The sequence below is a fragment of the Miniopterus natalensis genome, chromosome 6 (assembly GCF_054644295.1).
Source record: "Miniopterus natalensis isolate mMinNat1 chromosome 6, mMinNat1.hap1, whole genome shotgun sequence".
Lineage (NCBI taxonomy): Eukaryota > Metazoa > Chordata > Mammalia > Chiroptera > Miniopteridae > Miniopterus > Miniopterus natalensis.
In genome coordinates, this window is record NC_142086.1 from 90,646,864 (window position 1) to 90,664,802 (window position 17,939).

General features: G+C 56.1%; 1 protein-coding gene across 2 annotated transcripts in view; it reads left to right on the forward strand.

Annotated features, from left to right (window-relative positions):
• Positions 1 to 12,219: 12,219 nt before the first annotated feature.
• TIAM1 (TIAM Rac1 associated GEF 1) overlaps positions 12,220 to 17,939 on the forward strand; it is a 215,199-nt gene continuing 209,479 nt past the window's right edge. For both annotated transcript variants that reach the window (XM_087818493.1, XM_087818492.1), the window contains exon 1: positions 12,220 to 12,277. The gene's annotated coding sequence lies outside the window, so the exon portion shown is untranslated. The remainder of the gene's footprint in view (positions 12,278 to 17,939) is intronic.

Below are 17,939 nucleotides of genomic sequence, written 5' to 3' on the forward strand. Positions count from 1 at the left end.
GGCGTGGCTCAGCGGTTGAGCATCGACCTATATGAACCAGGAGATCGCAGTTCGATTCCGGGTCGGGGCGCAGGCCCGGGTTGGGGGCTCGATCCCCAGTCGGGGGCAGGCAGGAGGCAGCCGATCAATGACTCTCATCATTGATGTTTCTCTCTCTCCCTCTCCCTTCCTCTCTCTGAAATCAATAAAGACATATATTAAAAAAATGCTGTCTGTTTCGTTGGTCCAATGACTGTCTGTGGGAGTGTGGCCAACAACCGTTCTTGCCTCGGGGCCTAGCGGCTCCCGGCTGGCTCGCAGGGTGGGCGTTCGGACAGGGCCGAGCGTCCTGCTAGGGGTGAGGTGTTGGTCGGCGCAGGTCTAGTTCCCGACCCTCACCTCAGTTCTGGGTATTGGCTGAGACTCCCCAGCACGTGGAGAGGGGGTAGTTTTGGCTCTTGTCAGACATGCCTGGCTTTAAGGTGCGCGAGCCCTTCCCTCAGCTTTGCACGTGAGGGCTGGTATTTCAGGGCCTGTCTGGGCTCCATCCTCAGTTTGGGTTCCTGTAACCCATGGCAACAGCGAGGATCCCCACGCCGACTGCTGCGTTCGGTTCCACAGCCCTGAGTGGAGAATTGGGGGGGAAAGCAGCTGGCCACGGGGGAAGGTGCCAACCAGGCCACAGGGACGTTGCTTCGGCAAAGGGACACACGGTTGGCCACACAGCTCCAGGAGGCAGGGGCCGCTCCCCAGGGCTTTCGTCGTGGGATGAAGTCCTGGGAGCAGTTAGTGAGGCCAGGGTCCCGGCGGGAGCTCCCCAGGGTCCCTCGGCCGCGTGTGGATAAGCGGTGTCCACAGTCAGCCTCGGTCACCACCTGGGTGGCCTTTCAGAAAATGTGCCCGGGTCCTTGACACAGGCTTCCTGGGCACACGGAAGACATCGTGAGAATTTTCTAATTAATGTTCCATTTATTAAAATTGCAGAAATTTTGCCCTGGCCGGGTAGAATATCGTCCCATACACAAGGTTTCGGGTTTGAACCCTGGTCAGGGCACATACAGGAATCCACCAATGAATGCGTCAGTAAACGGAGCAACAGATCGATGTTTCTCTCTCTCCCTTCCCTTCTCTCTAAAAATCAATCGATAAAACATTTTGAAGATGGTTTTCCATAAGTCTTTCAGTTTATCTCATAAACATCATTTCTCACTATTTCTTAGTTTATGTGAGTCAGATGCTTACACCTCGTGTGGTTGTCCTTTAACTTTTTTTATCTTATCTCTTCTATTTTACTTTGTGTTTTTCTGCCCCCATGGGAAATGTCCTCAATTTTACTTCCAGCTTTATCTCTGAGGAAATTAACTAGGGGCTTACATTTTTATTTATATATATTTAAAAAATTTTTAATCTTCACCCAAGGAGTGAGGATATTTTTTTCCATTGATTTTTAGAGAGAATGGAAGGGAGGGGGTGGGGGAGAGGGAGAAACGCTGATGTGAGACACACCGATTGGTCGCCTCCCACACGCACCCCAACCTGGGGCAGGGACCGAACCTGCAACCCAGGTACCTGCCCTTGACCAGGAATTGAACCCTCGACCCTCCGGTTCGCAGGCCGACGCTCTAACCACGGAGCCACGCCAGCCAGGGCTAAATTTTTAAATTATGGGACTAACTCTGTGGATGGCATCCTTTTGTGGGCATGAATTTCTAACAGGACATCTCTTGGCTCTGGGCATTTTCATGGGCTGTTGCTATGACACCGCAGCTACTATTCCCCCCGATGTTTTCCTAAAGGACCCTGATGTCCTTGGGCTCCGGTGACAGAGGGTGTTTTTCATAAACACACCGCCTTTCCGTTTCTCTCGGATTTAAAAGAAAAAGAGACCCCGGCATGTGCATGACGTTTCCCACGAGTACCTTAGAATGCTGGAGGTTGGACGGACTCCGGCAGCCTCGGCAGGGTAGGGGCTCTGCCCGTGGTTTGATTTCTGTTTCGGTCCGATGAGGTGGCAGGAGACGGATTTGCCTTGAAGGACCCAAGATCATCAAGAGCTCGGTGAATGCTCCAATCATGCGCATAAAGGGGTAAAAATAGCTCCCTCTCGAAACAGTAGCTACACGGGCGTCAGAGTAACTATGTAGCCAGTCTCCTCTCCTCAGCGTCCGACAGTTTCACAGGCGAGAACATCTGTGGTCTTGTCTCGTCCGCAGGTAACCTGTTCTTTCTTTTCCAGCTGAAACACCTGTTTTCTTTGGCTGAGAGTCAAAATATGTAACAGCTGGAACGACATGGGTCTTACCACGTACGAGCCAAACTGGCCAAACAGACTCTCACCCCGAGAATTTGTATATTGGTCAGCGGCACAGGCAGAGCTGCAGACGGTGGGCCCAGGTGTGTCCCAGAGGTGCTGCCCTGGCAGCGCCAGCTTCCTGGACACCTGGGCCCCCCGCTTTCCTTTCTAAGACCCCGCGTCCAGCTTTTCCTCCGAGTCTGCAAGCCACCATCATGGCCACCCAATGATTGTTTGCTTACATTCCCAGGATTCATTACTATTGCTTGCAACCAAGGAACTTCAAGACCGTAGCTCAGAACATAAGATATTAAAACAAATTTGCTGCAATAGGAATCCTGCCTTCCTGGGTCGTTTTATTATAAACGGTAGAAACACTGCAGAGGGAAAAAAGCTTCAAGAGGAAAAGTAGGAAATACAGTAACGTGGAGAAGCCTCGGGGCCTGGCTGGTGGGAGAGGGGGCTATAGCAGGAGGGCTATGCTTTCTGTGGGTTGCTAGTCCTACCTGGGTTTTCAGTGTTTAGAAATTATTATTTCTTGTCCTGGCCAGTGTGGCTCAGTTGGTTGGGCACCGTCCTGTGCACTGAGAGATCACAGGTTCGATTCCTGGTCGGGGCACATGCCCAGGTTTCAGGCTCCATCCCCAGTAGGGGGCGTGCAGGAGGCAGCCGATCCACGTTTCTCATATCAATGTTTCCCTCTCTTTCCCCCTCCCTTCCTCTCTCTCTAAAATTCAATAAAAATATTTTTTAAATTCCCTATGAAATTATTATTTCTTTAAAGCAGCTTTCTATTTCTAGATTTCTTTTCTGAGCCTTAGTCACTAGAGCACACCTTCCAGGACATGTTTCTTGAACTCTTAACACAGGACTCTTCCGGAGGCTCCCTTTAAAATGCCGTCTAGCCCAGCCGGGCGTGGCTCAGCGGTTGAGCGTCGACCTGGGATACAGGAGATCTGGGTTCGATTCCGGGTTAGGGCACATGCCCAGGTTGTGGGCTCGATCAATGACTCTCTCATCATTCATGTTTCTGTCTCTCTCCCTCTCCCTCTCCTTTCCTCTCTCTAAAATCAATAAAGATATATTTAAAATAAAATAAAATGCCGTCTAATGCTCTCTTTCCAACAAGCTCCCAGCGATGCCGGCCCCGCTCACCTGAGAACCACGCTGTGAGTGTCGAGGCTCCAGGTGAGAGGCCCCCTCTCCAGCCCAGGTTCCCAGGTTCTCCACTGAGGGGTTCCAGACCGGCCCCCCGAGTCTGCGCAGAGGACACTTGTCATACCACACCCGGCCAGCAGGTGTCAGCAGCGCCCTCGGAGAGGCCCCGCGGGTCGGCTGCGTCCCCAGGACCAGGTGTCAGGCTTCAGAAGGACTCCAGGAAATTCAGGTGAAAGGAGCTTTAACGCTCTTCCAAGTAAGCCTATTTGGTCGCGTTTGGTCATAGTAGGAGCCCACAAGCAAGATGACCAATGAGGGGAATCCTCGCTGAGTTGTGTGTTTTTTTAAAGTAACCTTTTTCTTCCTTTCTGGTTTTAAAATCACCTGCCTGGGTCTCACAGTGTGAATTGGCTCTTTACCTGTGTAAATGGGAAGTCAGAGGTACTCGGGCAAGGTTGCTGTGGCTGGATGTTTAGGGGGCTTCCTCACCGGTCACCTTGCAGCCAGAAGAGGCGCTAGTACTATTGTTATTCCCAGTTTACAGGTGAGAAGACAAAGGGACAGAGAGGAGAGTCTGGTGTTTCGTCCAGTGCAGCAGAGATGGTGGGGGACACATAAGGTCCAACCCCGAACCTCACCCCACTGCGTACGGAGAGGCGAAAACTGTGCCTGGGGTCTCGTTGATGTTAAACTCTGTTTTTCTCAGCAAAATAGCACTTTCGCTCATCTTTATCAGGGGTTTGGGTTAAATTTGTGGAATTCCTGGGTTCCTGACAGATGGTGCTGGACACTGATAGTTCTGGACTTAAATTCTCCCCAAACACAAGGATACACTTTGGATACAATGATCTGAGACCTCAAGGTTCTACAACATTGTATTTATTCACCATAAGGGAGGGGTCTTACACAGTATCAAACCCTCTTGGGAGGGATTTGGAAACATTTTAAGTACATTTAGATGAAAGGAAAGCCTTCTGTGCACCTGAGTGGGGAGTTGAGGGGAGTTGATATCTCATCTTGGAGACCCTCCCACAGGTTATGCAGCCACAGTTGTCCCTGGGACTACTCCCCGCCCCACCCCCAAAGTTGCCACCCCCCAAAGCCAAGCCCAGCAGATCCAGGAGCTTAGGTCTCGGGCCGGAAGCTCTGCTGTGGGTGACTGCGAAGCCCCGTCCAGTTCCATGAACCTCAAGCATTTTGCAGAGTGGGTCCTGTGGGATGTAATACCGAGAATGAGAAAAACCGTGTTGGGCGGGCCAGCAGATTTGAGAAACCCTGGTTTAGATGCACATGTTTCCTCCGGCAGGGCTGCTGGGAGGTGCTCACGTGCCTGTGTGGTGAGTCTTCAGGAACAGATGGCCTTGGCCTCGCTTCCAAGTTAGGCGATTAAGGAACCTTTTGTTCTCGGGCCACCTGGGGCTTGCATTGCACCCTCTGAAAACCCCGGCCTGGCTCGCTGTCCAGTACAGTCAGGGCCGGCTCGGGGGATGCCACTGCTCGTCGCACGGGCCCCACATCTGGCCTAAGGCTCTGCTGTCTTGAGAGCCTGGTTCAGTGTTGGACCAGGGGCTCTGTATTTTGGTTTTGTGCTGGGCCCCCCGGATTACGTAGCTGGTCCTGCCGGTGGCACCTGGGGTGGGGGGTGGGGGCTCAGACAGGAGCTGGCCTTGGCCCCAACACGTCCCTGTGCCCCCTTCCTCTTGTTCTCGGTGTCTTTCCGCCTCTGCTGGTTCTCTCCTCCCTCATCTCCCACCACTTCCCTTCTTCTCACATCTTCCATCCCCTCCTCTTGGTTGTACCTCGCTCTGCTACCGGTGGGCACACAGTGTCTCCTCCTGCCCAGTGTTACGAATCTCCGGCGTAACGGTCTCTACGTTGCCCAGTTCATTGGCGTGTTAATTATGCGGGTGCTGAGTACTTTGGCAAAGGTTCCCGCTTTGGAGGACAGGCCGCTCCACTGATTTGTGCTGTTGAAACAATGCTGGTGGCCCGGCCGGCGTGGATCAGTGGTTGGGCACTGACCCGTGAACCAGGCGATCGCGGTTCCCGGTCAGGGCACCTGCCCGGGTTCCGGCTGGATCCCCAGTAGGGGGTGTGCGGGAGGCAGCCGATCGGTGCTTCTCTCTCATGGATGTTTCTCTCTCCCTCTCCCCTTCTCTCTCTCTAAAATCAATAAAAACGTCCTCGGGTGAAAATAAAAAAAGTTTTGGTGCATATATACTATGGAATATTGCTTTGGGCCATAAAAAAGAATGAAATCTTACCATTTGCGACAGTAGGGATGGATCTACAGGGTACTGTTCTAAGTAAAATAAGTTAGATAGAAAAAGACAAATTTCAGGCAGGAGAAACAAAGTTCACTTGTGAAACAGCTTCTTTTCCTTCTTTTCTTTTTTTAATGATGTTTATCAGCCGATCAAGGTGAGCGCCCCGTTCTGGGCTCAGGTGTTTTGTCCGCGGGACCCCCCTCTGCAAAGCGCCCTCGGTCCTGTTTTCTCTTTGGGGTTAGGGCCAGTCTGTCACAGGAAGCTTTCCCCCAAGCAGGAGGGTTATTTGCCTTCATTGGCTGGGATGAAACACGACTTACTTTACAATCACGCCCGAGCTCCTGATTTCCAAGCAGGAATGGCCGTGGAGTGACGAATGGGGGACGCCGCCGTGAGCTTTCGTGTTCCCAGCAGCTGGCCGTAGAAACAGAGGCGGTGACGGGTAAGCCTGGGAAAGGCCGCGTGGCATGTGGCCGTGGCGCAGTTCACAGCGTGGCTCAGTTACAGCTCACGCTGAGGAAACCGGGTTTGGCCAACCAGAGAAAACCGTCTGCACCGGTGGCAACCCCAAGGGCCTGGAACGTTGCTTCTCACCACAGGTTTTGAGGCAATAAAAGCAACACTTGTTTTAGACGGGGGGCGGGGGGAATTTGCGCAAACGCGGGGAGGAATGAAGAAACGCAGCCCCTGAAGGCACCTGCAGACCAGGCCGCGTCCCGGGGGTAATGTGGGGCCTTGGGGGCAGGGCCGGGAGGGCCCCTTCCCAGTTCCTCAGTCTCTCTTCCTTTATGTGTTAACTAAGACAACTGAATGGGTTTTGGAAAGTTGGTGTAAATATTAAATGAAATTGGCAGCTGCATCCTGCCATGTCCCACCCAGGGGGTGGTCCGTCACCAGGAGTGGGAAGAGGGCCCCTGAAGGAGAGGGTGGCTCACCTGGAGCTCGGCCGGTGGTCAGGGCCACGCTGGGCAGAGCCCTCGGGCGGGAAGAGCCGGTCCCTGCAGGGGCCCAGAGCAGGAGGGAGTCGTTGGGGGGCCCAGTCGTTCCCTGGGGGTGGGGAGGGGTGTGCTCAGGAGCACTGCGGGCAATCAGACAGGCAGGCCGGTCTTAGTGCCTGTGAAATAGATGGTGTTTGTTCTGTGTTTAGGGGAAGAGACACCAGAGACCTCGGTCAGTGTGTGCCCAGAGGAAAGGCCCTGTGAGGTCACAGCCGGAAGGCGGCGGTCTGCAAGCCCCGGCTGGGTGGCTCGGTTGGCTGGGTGCCGTCCTGTGCACCAGAAGGTTGCCGGTTGGATTCCAGGTCAGGGCACATGCCCAGGATGTGGGCTCGATCTGGGTGGGGGATCTGCAGGAGGCAGCCGATCGACGCTCTGCTCTCACACCGATGTTTCTCTCCCCGCCTTCCTCTCTCTCTAAAAACCAATAAAAAAAAATCTTAAAACAAAACAAAGCAAAACAAAACCCCGTCGCAGAAGTGGCCAGAGTTGGAGTCCTGTCTACGAAGACAGGTTGTCCCCTGTGGAGGGAGGGGGGTGTGGGAATCCAAAGTGGGGCGGGCTCCTGGGACTCCGCAGGCCAGGTTAGGCCTTCAAGGGGTCTGCAAGCTGTTTCTCAGGATCCACGGGAAGCTGAGAGGCAGGGACCTCAGACGAAAACCTTCCGGGAGTGGTTTACCTGGCCCAGGGGTGGACAGTCCACCTTCTCAGCACCTGTGGTCAGGGCCTCGGCACTCACTCACCCTCAACCTGGCCTATCCGAGAGCGGAGGGCTCAGGAAGGTGAGGGCCCGTGGCCCTGGCGGGGGGTGACTCGCTGGTGGGGAGGGTGCCGCCCGGGCGCTGAAGGGGAGGCAGGTCTGTCCTGAGCCCTGGCTCTGCCTGGACCGCTCCTTATTTCCTTAACGCCGGTGCTCTGTTCCCTTCAGATGTCAGCAGTGCCCTAGGGAGACGGGCGCCGGAACACGCTGCCAGATGGCATTTGTCTGTGTTTTAATCGAACGCCCTGTTCTCTTGGCCCCGTGTGAAGAGACAACACACTGTGCGGGGCAGACGGAGAGGGCGCAGGGCCCGGCTCAGCCTCTCAGGGGTGTGAGGTCAAGAGATGCGCCCGGAGGCCAGGTCAGCTTCGTTCCGTCAGCCTGGGCGTGGGCGTGACGACCTCGGGAACGCGGCCCGAGGTCAGCCCTGAGCAGACGCTGAGAGGCCAAGTCCAGGCGTGCCGATGCGGGTGGGGGCGAGTGACAGGAAGAGCCCTGATGCCGGCTCCCTCTGTACCTGTGGGCGGGCTACGCGTTTCTCTCATAGCATCTCATTCGGGGTCTTCAGCCATTTAATGAAATGTTAACCCAACTTAAAGATGAGGAAACTGCTTCAGGGACTTTAATTAACTTTAATTAAACAACAGCTAACTTTATTTTCTTATTTTTTAAAAAAAATATGTCTTTTTTGATTTCAGAGAGAGGAAGGGAGAGGGAGAGAGAAACATCAGTGATGAGAGTCATTGATCGGCTGCCCCTTGCCGGGGATCGAGCCCACAACCCGGGCATGTGCCCTGACCCAGAATCGAACCTCGACCTCCTGGATCCTAGGTCGATGCTCAACCGCTGAGCCACACTGACTGCTTTTTGGATTTCTTTGGAGCAGGAAGAGCTGTGCCCAAGGCGATCAGAGGGCCACTGAGGATTCACCTGAAGCTCACCTTGCAACTGACAGAGTGGCAGTTAGACAGGGATGAGCAGAGCAGGAAGGATAGGCCAGGTTCAGAATGTCTCTGGGGCAGAAAGTCCCTGCCCTGGCTGGAACCTCGCCCCAGGGTCACCTTTTCTTCCCTGGCATGTCACTAGTCATGCAGTTTAGACCTGCCTTGGAGGAAGAACAAGGGGCCAGAGAGTAGCCTCGTATGACTCCCATACAAGCCCTTTCTTGACCACTCCCTTAATCACTGAGCCCTCGGGACAATGAGGTTCTGACCCACATCAAATAATCTTAGGAACAAAACCTTGGCCCTGTTGACCACAGACACACAGTTTTCGTCAAACTAGAGATAACATCTAGGCCTCAGTTGCGGTTCAGCTCCAGGCCCAGAAAAGTAGCAAAACCAGACAAAGTGATGCCATGGCTGACATCAGGACCGGATGCACTGACCAATGACCCCCTGCCCTGGCGCCGACCAAGCAGTGGAGACCACCACCCTGAAGAGACACACCGGGAAAGCTGAGTATTCTATTGAAATCCTCCCCTGAGCCCTCACCTGAGACTCCTCAACTTTAGAGAACAGATAAAAACCCTTAAGGCAAGGGACCCAGGGCCTGCCCTCTCCCTCCCTCCCTCCCTCCCTCCCTCCCTCCCTCCCTCCCTCCCTCCCTCCCTCCCTCCCTCCCTCCCCCCCCCTCAACTTCCTCCCTCAGGTGCTTACCTTTCCTTTCTTTCTCCTAACCTCCAAGGGCCCTGTTTTTTTTGTTTGTGTTTTGAGAGCATGGTGGAAGCATTTTATTCAAACTCTTTTTCCTTTATTTTTCTATCACCATTTATCCCCCTGAAATCTCTTCCACCTCCACCCAGGGCTCTCCTCCCTGAAATCCCCACACTGTTGACCACGTCCGTGAGTTCTTTCCATTTTCTCTCTTCTTTTGCTCAATCGCTCCACTCCCGCCCCCCACCAGAGCTGTCTGACGCTCTCTATCTATGCGCTGTCTCTGTTTTGTTAGTTCAGTTTGTTCATTAAATTCCACATGTGAGTGAGATCATATGGTACTTCCCTATACAGCGGGCACTATTATCTCAATTATATAGATGGGGAACCAAGGCACAGAGGTCTGAAGTAACTTGCCCAAGGTCACTGCTATGGCAGGGCCATGATTTAAAACCAGGCAGCCTTGCCCAGCCAGCATGGCTCAGTGGTTGAGCATTGACCTAGGATCCAGGAGATTGTGGTTTGATGCCTGGTCAGGGCACATGACCAGGTTGCGGGCTCGATCCCCAGTCGGGGGCGTGCAGGAGGCAGCCGATCAATGACTCTCACCATCGATGTTTCTCTCTCTCCTTCTCTGAAATCAGCAAACATATATTAGTAATAATAATAATAATAAAGCCAGGCAGCTTGGCTGCAGAGCACGGCCAAGAGCACTTCTGAATAACATTTGGGAAAAACCTTCTCCTCATTTTCATAAATACAGTATATCCTGTTCCAAGCTGGCGGCTTGTAGCAGGTTAAGAAATTGCTTTCTCCTGGGATGGAGACTTCATGAAGGAAGGTCTCTCCATCAGAGGCCAGACACTGGCTGAGATGTAGTTTTTTGAAAGGGCATCTTTTGGAAAATTTTTCAAACTTCACTCAAATCCTCTCTTGCAGCACCCACCACGGGACCTGGTGGACAGATCGCTGTGAGACCTACTCTCCTTACCATTCTTCTCAAACCAGTGTTTTGATTTTTGAACTTTTTATTGTTGACGCTATTACAGATGTCCCCATTCCCCACCCTCCTTTGCCACCTGCACCAACCCTCTGCCCCCTTCCCTCTGGTCATCACCACAGTTGTCTGTGTCTGTGGGTTATGCAGATATGTTCTTTGCCTAGTTCCTTCCCCTTCTTTCATGCAGTCCAGTCACCCCCCCCAGCTCAGTTTGTTCCACGTATCCACACCTGTTTCTATTTTGTTCCTCAAACTGGTGTTTTAAAGTACTTCACATGTTCAGAGCTCTTACTTCTAATGAGAGCTCCTCTATAATTCATTGGTTAAATTTAAAAAAAATTTTTATTTATTGATTTTGAGAGAGAAACATTGCTTTAGTGTTCCACTTATTTATGCATTCATTGGTTGATTCTTGTATGTCCCCTGACTGGGATCAAACCCACAACCTTCGTGTATGGAGACAATGCTCTAACCAACTTAGCTACGGGGCCAGGGCTCATCGGTTAAGTATTTTTGAGGACCCCAAATGTGCCAAGTCCTGGGTTAGCACTGGGATGCAGCAGAGGACATGGCAGATGAGGTTCTGGATCCCCGAGGGCATCATTAAACGCAGGTTCAGCCCCGGGTGACACGGCGGCGGGTGGGGGACTGGGTGCCTAGCCTTGAGGGGCTGCGGGAAGCTCCCAGTGTCCGCAGGACCCCTGCACACCTGTGGTTCAGCACCGACTGCGGGGCTGGGTCCTGAAGGGAGGGGGGACCAGCTCAGTGAACAGCAAGCATGGGGGTTGAGGGGGGTTCTGGGCTCAGGGGGAGACCCAGGGGAGACAGCAACATACTTTTCTGTTTAAAAGGATGACTGCAGAATGTAGACTAGGCCTCAGGAGCAAGGCCCGGGGCGGAAAGTCTCACGTCGGGTGGGGGAGGAGCCGAGGGCTTGGATTTGGGAGGCAGGCGAGACTTGGGTTTTCCAGTTTAGGTTCACCCTCTGCGACACCGGCGACTCCTTCAGGGGTTCCCTCTGCGTTCAGCCGGGTGACCCCGGGAGCGCAGGCCGCCCGCCGCCGGGGCGAGCACGCCCCCGGGCCAGGTTGTCCCTAACGGTTGGTCCGAAGCTCCGGCGGGGCGCCGGGGGGAGCCGTCCGAGGGTCCACTGTCAGCGACGGGTCTCCGTGTCCCTCGCCACCTCGCGAGAGGCAACCGGCACCGTGGTTTCGGGTTTTGCAGAAGGGACCAGGTCTGTACGAACCTCATGCCCAGAAGGCGAGGCCCGAGCCCCCGCCAAGACTTCAGGTTCACTCGCTGGGCCGGCGAGTCGGCGGGAAGGGCCGGCCCAGGTTGGCCAAGGGCGCAGCGCCCCACCTGGAGCCGGCCCGGCGCCAACCCGGAGGGAGTAGGTAGGTTTCCTCTCGCGAAAAAGTTCTCGCCTCCCAGGCCGGACCCGCGCCGCAGGTACCCCGATTCCTTGCGGTCCCCCCGCAGCCCCGCGCCGCGTCCTCCGCCGTCCCCGGCAGGAGAACCCTTCACCTCCCACCACCCTCCCGAGGCCGAGCCGCGCGCGCGCCAACTCGCGCCCCTGCTCCGTGCGCCATTGGCCACCCCCACCTAGGAAAGGTGACTGGCAGCTTCGCAGGCCTATCGCGGGAGGAGGCGGAGGCCGCCCGGCCCGCCCAGGCCCGCTTTGTTAGGGGCTCCGTCGCTGCCCCCCGCCCGCCGCGCCTCCCCGCCTCCCCGCGGCCCCCGGGGCGCGCTCCCGGATCCGCGCGGGACGGCACCCAGGGGCCGCCGACGCGCATCCTCCCCGCCGCGCGCGGGGGCCGGGAGGAGCCAGGTACCCAGCGTGCTCCTGTTGTCAGTCCCCAGCCCCAGTCCGAACGCCCCGCTCCCGTATCCGCCGCCGCTGATTGGCCAGGCGGAGGCGGAGCGATCGTCAGGCGGGCCAATCGGAGCCCGGTTTCCCACGCGCTCCCCCGGCCCCGCCCCCGAGGCCGCCCGCGGAGGCACCTTGACAGCTCCCATTGGCCGGCCGAGCGCCGCGGCGGCCGGGAGGAGCAGCGCCGCCGCCGTCGGGCGCGCATCTCCGCAGCGCCGCGGTCGCCTCGGTCCCCGCCGCCCGGGTCCGGCGCTCCCGCATCGTGCCGTCCCCGTCGCGGAGGTCGGGCGAGCGTCGCGGGTGAGTACCGCGGGCCTGGGTGCGCCGGCCGTCTGTCCAGAGCCACCCCGAGGGGCGCGAGGAGGGTGCCCGAGCTCCTCCGCTCGTGACGGGCACGTCCCGACCCCCGTCTCCCGCACACCGGGGCTCCCGGCGGGTCCTAGCTCCCCCCGATTGCGCTCGGCTGGTATTGTTTTCGTGCTCGCACACTCGGGAGGCGGGGGGACATCTCGTTCGAACCTTAAGAAGCGAGACGGGCCAGCGGCGCCCAGGTGCCCGGCGCCGAATGGAAGTGACAGTGTCCGGGCGTTGGCGGTCGGTCTTCCCGGCGACAGGAGGTCAGCGCTGACTTGCGGCGGCGGCGGCACTTTGTATTTGTCGGCTGATTTTTTTTAATCAACTTCGGGGAGGGCGTGCGTGTGCGTGTGCGTGCGGGTGTCTGTGTGTGGTGCCTCCGTCCCAGACCCGGGCACCTCCAGGCCCCGGGTTCGGCGACGCTGCCCGGGCGCTCACCTTGGTGATTGGTGCCGCGCTCGGGGCCGGACACGCGGGGAGGAGAGCCGGGGTCGGCACACCAGGCCGGAGACCCGCGGCCGACCTGGGAGGGGGCGTTTAAAGCGGCATCCTGCAGGCGCGCAGACAATGCCTGGCCCGGGCGCGGGGACCCCGCTCGCGATCGCGGGCTCGGCCGCCGGGATGCTGCTGCGCCGCACCCCTTACCACCCGCCGGTGACCCGCGTGGGGCCCGCTTTTGTTTACAGACCTCGCCATTGGGCAAGAGCTGCGCGCTGCGCCCCCCGGGCCCTGGCCGCTGCCACGCGCCCCTCCGAGCCCGGAGAAGTTGGTGCGTGCTGTCAGGTGACGCCCCCTCCCCCGGCCTCCCGGCGAGATGCTGCAGGGAAAAGACGCCCTGGCGGCGCCTTGGCTTCCAGTCCCCTGCGCACCGAGGCCGTGCGTCCTGGCCAGGGTCCCTCTCAGATGGGCGGCCGTCGGGGTGCGGACAGAGCCACACTCCCATCCCTAACAGTAGCGTCCTCTGTCCTTGCCCCCTGATCATCCCAGGTTGTACGGAGCCTGCCTTTTCTGCAGGCTGGCAGGTCTTGAAGGACGCGCGCGAGCCCTTCGGGACGCTGGCCAATCCGTGCCCGCTTCTGGCGGTGCCCACGCGGCCCCGCCGAGCAGCTGTGGGGCATCCTTGAGTCATAGCGGGCCGGATCAGTTACCCACGCGTGCTGACTTGGCGCACACTTTGTTTGAGCTGGAGTAGAGGTTAAGAGCCTGGACGCTGTGGTCAAGTCAACCTGGGTTCCAGGACCTGCTCACAAGCTGTGACTCAGGCCGGCTACTAAATCTCCCCGAGTCCCAGTTTCTGAGCCCCAAAGTGGGGACAAGCATTCCCATCTGTGGGAGGGGTTAAGACGACCATATAAATAAACTGCTTAGGACAGTGCCTGCCAGGTATGAGCCACTGGCATGACCCGGTTTTCCTGCTAGAGGGACTCGGTTATAGAGGACAGAGCCCTGTGTCCTGCCCTGGGTGCCTTTCCGCAGTTTTCCACTCTCCCAGCTCCTGTTCATTGTAAAAACCACGAGGCTGCTGTTTTCAGCTCCAAGCAGGGCTTGTTTAATGGCCTTAGGCTTCACTAAACGGTGCTTAACTAACCGCTCACAGCCTGTTCTGTTTGAATTTCCGTGAGGTTTTCGTTGTTTGTCTTTCCTGCTTCCTTAAGGCGATGCCGAGGCCCAGGCCTGGGCGGGGAGGGAACCTGTCCAGGTGGGAAGCAGCTGCGGGAACCAATGGCCGCTGCGCACAGTGATTAATGCCCGGATGGAGGGAGGTTTGAACAAAGAGATACCTGGAGCGGGAGGGAACACTTCCTGGTAGGAGTGAAATCTGAGCTGTGCCTCGGAGCAGAAGTCGGGTAATCGCTGGCTTCTGGAATACACTCTGTCGTACCCCATGGAAAGAGCTCCGGGAGATGGGCTTTGAGCTGTAAACACGGAAGTTGCTAAGTAATTATCATTGAATGGAGGGAAATAAACCTCTGGAGGAAGCTGTTGATTAAGTTGGGAAGGTGGGAAAGGAACATTGATTTCATTGAAAAGCTTCAAAATGCTGTCAGTGTGTTTGGACTTGTTTTTCTGCTGCTCCACCAGCTGTCTTTAGGCCAAGAGACACCCAGTGTCATACAGGAAAAACCAAAACAAGAAGACCCCTTAACAGCCCGTAACCAGATAGACGGTTTAAAAATGACCATCTCGGGCTTGCCAACAGAGTAAGATGCTATTGGAAAAAAAAAAAGCTCCTGTTTCAAAACCCTTTGCCCGTTGGGGCAGATTATTGAGCTGGGCCCAGTAACACATCCTTTGAATGTAGACCCAGAGGCCATTACTGGCCAAAACAAGCAAATAAGCAAAGCAAAAATGCAAACTGGTCGGGGGCCTGTCCAGTGGGAACAGTTCACTGGGAGGCACCCTCCACCCCTCTGTTCTCGGATCTGCCTCATCGCCTCCCCGAGTAGTGAGTGGAGCGGCGAGTGGGGGCTGACTCCAGCACTGTGGGGCAGTGGTGTTACCGCTGGATGTAAATAATCTGATAACCAGTTTCCAGTTCCTGCACTTGTTCTGGGAATTCTCCGGCCCTGAGGGATGGGAAGGCGACTTTGCCCCCTGCTGCCGTCTGGGGAAGAAATCGGTTGGGACCTAGACTTGAAAGGAGCACGTGGTTAGGAAATCTCATTAAGCTGACAATTTAACTCCACTCCAATGCTCATCCAAAGAGGAAGAGCAAAGGCTTCCTCCCCTGTCCCCTGCAGATCCGTCTCCCAGCTCCCTGCCCCGCCCCTCTGAACCTGAAAGGACCGGCGGCCCTGGTCCTGGGCCTGTCTCCTCCCCCCAAATTCCTGCAGTTCCGACAGCCGACCAAATCCCAGGCTTTCAGGAGGGAGGGGTGACCATTCCTCCCCAAAGTTGCTGAGGGCATACACTTGGCCCCAACAGCAAGGGGCTTACTGCCTGAGGAGAAGGGTTTTGTGAGGCAGCAGGTGAATATTGGGAGTTCACGCCTGTGCCCTCCCTATGTGAGTGCAGGGGAGAGCTTGCCCCGAAGCCCTGAGGACGAAGCCCTGAGGACCGGGCTTCTGCCCCTGTGAGAGGGGTGAGGTGAGGAGAGGAGGTGGGACTTGGTGTCCGTGGGCCATATTCCGAGTCCTGTGGGAGTCCTGAACCCCGCAGGTTCAGGCTTGTGTTTAGGGGAGATGCTTATGTTTGTCTCCAGTCGTCTGGGCTCCGGCATTTGAAACGCTCTATCACTGGCGTGTGTGTGTGTGTGTGTGTGTGTGTGTGTGTGTGTGTGTATGTGTGTGTGTGTATATGTATGTATACGGGCACATGTATACATTTTCCTTTCTAAATTAACCACATAGGTAGAGTGCATGTTTCTGAGCGTGTCTCTGTCTTTTCCCCCCTCAATGTGGGACCAGGAAAAACAGATTTGCAAGGCCCCAGCCAAATTGTTCTGTTTTTCACAATTCCACTCTCAGGTCGTTTCATCTCTCAGTGCTGTTTTCTGTCAATAATAACTCCTGTGTTAAAAGAAAAAAGGATCTCTCATCTGCGTAGGCCAAATCAGTTACTTGTAAAGATTTTTTATTATTATTAAATAAAGGAGGCACTCAGAAGTAAAGCAGCACTCAGCCAGGAACAGAGTGTTTTGAGAATGAAACAATGCTCTAGTGTAAAGGGTACAAGATATTAATAGTTAGGCGACTTCTCCCTTCCATCCCCTCGCCGACCTCCTGCGCCTCCCTCCACACCCCTCCAGCATAAGACCTGCCTGTTCCCGGGGTCCCCGGGGACCTCATTAAGAACTTCACAGAGCCTGGACTGTGGGCACGGAGAGCCTGCCTGTGCTTGTGAGAAGCTTCTGGGAGACCTCCGCGCTCTCTGGCTCGGGGAGGGGTTCCCGCCAGAGGCTGGGCCGAGAGACGCGCGGTATGTTCAGTTCTGCAGGTGGGGGTCTGATTGAACCGGCGGCAGAGCGGAGGGGCCACAGTTCTGGGGTGACGTCAGAGCCGCTGGGTTGTGTGCACTTAGAGGGTGTTAAACAAAGAGGGGCGATTCAGCCCGGGCTCCTCGGAGGAAGCGTTCAGCCCAGTGCATCTTGGGGCTCAGATGCCCTTTGCCCTCGGGGCTGCTACAAAGTTTCTCTCCCCAGCTGGCCTCAGGGTGCAGCTGTTGAGGGATGAGGTCCCTGCAGCCTTGAGCCCCCAGCAAAACCGGGGTGTCGTAGGAAGGGCCCTGCAAGTTTTCCTGCCCGGCTGCTTTGAATTTGTGGAGAGGAATGAGAGGGAGAGAAGGGTGTTTGGCTTAATGAAAAAGATACCTGTGTTCTTCTTCGTAGCTTTGATAGATAAGTGACTGAGTCATTCACACGGCTCCTGCCCCCTGAAGCGGGAAGCTTTTGTGTGCAGGTGTGTGAGGACGTGCGATTGGGAGACAGTGGCCTCGGCTCCCACACTCGGCCTGGAGTGGGCGAGGAGGGCATTGGAGATGAGGCTGGGATTCAGGTGCTTTTCCTTAGAGACCACCAGGCACCGTGCTCTGTGGCCGTGGAGGAGATGGGTGTCCTGCAGAAAGTGGCTGCTTTGCCACGGCTGCCTCCAGCCCAGGGCTCTCCTGCCCGCCCGCCCTCCTCCTAGGCCGGGAGCTGCTGACCTTGGAAACAGGTCAGTTCCAGCTCCTGCCCCTGGTTTCCCCGGCCCTTGGCAGAGGTGCGAAGAGCACTGGGAAGCCACCGGGCTGCCCCTGGGGGTGGGCAGGGGAGGGGAGGTCAGTGAGTCACGGGTGTGGGGATCTGAGTCATGGCTGTGGGGATGCGCCCTGAGGCCTTGTCAGCACCTTGGGGATGGAAGCCCAGGGGATTTTCACCCAGGGCCTTCAGAAGAGGTGGGGTGGCCTGGTGTCTGCAGGTTGAGTCCGAGGGGCTGGTGGAGGGAGCCTGCCTCACCTCCCCTTCCACCTACCATGTAGGGGACCCCTGGTTTTGGGAGGAGAGATTCCAGCTTTGCCACCTCAGAGCGTCTTCAGATTCTGGAGCAAGATCTCTTTGGACCCAGCTGCACCCCCGGGGTGGGTGGGGAGCATTTGGCCACATTCCAGGTGAATTAAGGGTCCAGCAGGCAGGTCGGGGAGAGTTGGGATTCTGGGTTCACTAGTTCCACTTGCTTTTTGGGCCGTGTTTTAGAGCAGGGGTGGGGAACCTTTTTTCTGCCATTTGGATATTTATAACATCATTCATGGGCCGTACAAAATTATCAAGTTAAAAATTAGCAGTGAAAAAAGCTTCTAGATTTATTGAATTTCGAGTCCTGCCTGCGGTGGCCTTGGAAGGGCCAGACCCAATGATTTCAAGGTCCGTATGTGGACCGCAGGCTGGACGTTCCCCACCCCGCCTTTACAGGCTCAGAACGGGTTTGTCCTAGTCATGACCTTTCTATGTGGACTTTTTTTTTTTTTTTTTTTTGACTTAATAGGAGCCTGACCCGGGTAACCTAGGTAATGTGTTAGTTTCTGTCTTTTGCAAAATGTGCATCTCTGTTTCCTCATGGGACACAAGGATCTCTGGAACCCAAGGGCACAGAGGGCGGGCTCTTCTGGTGCGGACACCTCCAGCCTTCTAGGG